The sequence below is a fragment of the Sinocyclocheilus anshuiensis genome, unplaced genomic scaffold, assembly GCF_001515605.1.
Source record: "Sinocyclocheilus anshuiensis isolate Anshui unplaced genomic scaffold, SAMN03320099.WGS_v1.1 scaffold77, whole genome shotgun sequence".
NCBI lineage: Eukaryota > Metazoa > Chordata > Actinopteri > Cypriniformes > Cyprinidae > Sinocyclocheilus > Sinocyclocheilus anshuiensis.
This window is the reverse complement of record NW_015537941.1, coordinates 260,674-261,720: the sequence shown is the minus strand read 5'-3', so window position 1 is coordinate 261,720 and position 1,047 is coordinate 260,674.

Here is a 1,047-nt window from a genome sequence, read left to right as displayed (position 1 = left end):
CAAAAGTAAAATATATAATAAATGCATTTGATTGGTAAAACAAATTCAAATGTGACGTTTTAATCTCTAATGGCAATGCATGGAATTTACGGAAAACTCCACTAAATAATAGCGCTAAAAAGTGAGGGGCGTGGTGGGGCTTTGGCAATCGGCTTCAGCCCCGCCTAGCCCAATGGTTAATGCGGCCCTGGTCCTCTGAGGGGTTTGCATCATCTCTTATATAACTGCAGTACAAGATTATGAGATGCATTATTTGAATACTTGGCCAAAGAGATGTGTCTTTAAAGGGTTACTCCACCCCAAAATGAAAATTTTGTCATTAATCACTTACCAAATAATCCAACTGTCATCAGTGGTTCAATCTGAATTTTATGAAGCGACGAGAATACTTTTTGTACGCAAAGGAAACAAAAATAATGACTTTGTTCAACAATTCTTCTCCTCCAAACACCGTAGTGCCATTTTGGATAGTATCCACTGAACGTAAACTGCATATGCTGTTCTACTTGTCTGTGTCAGACGCACCACACGGATATGTTTTCTACGTGTATTTAATAAGCTTTTACGGGTTTGGAATGACATGGGGGTAAGTGATTAATGATAAAATTTTCATTTTGGGGTGGAGTAACCCTTTAATCTAGATTTAAACAGAGAGAGTGTGTCTGAACCCCGAACGTTATCAGGAAGGCTATTCCAGAGTTTGGGAGCCAAATGCAAAAAAGCTCTACCTCCTTTAGTGGACTTTGCTATCCTACGTCTCTTGTTGTGATGTTGGGTGCCAGAATCGACGTAATACAGCCTCAAATTAGAAATTTGATCGCATATCTGCTGCCACTGCCAGACAAAAAAAACGATTACAGCTGTGGTTAAACGCGATAAAACGAGCGGACTGGGGACAGAAAGGATCGTCAAAAATGCTTGCGTTTGCAGCGCACACTTCTTATCAGAAAAGGTTCAATAAAGTATTGTCTTTTGTTGTTATGGGCGCGTCTACAGATTTCTTGCCATATGCCTATGTTTCTTGCACCTCACGATTATGTCGTGTAT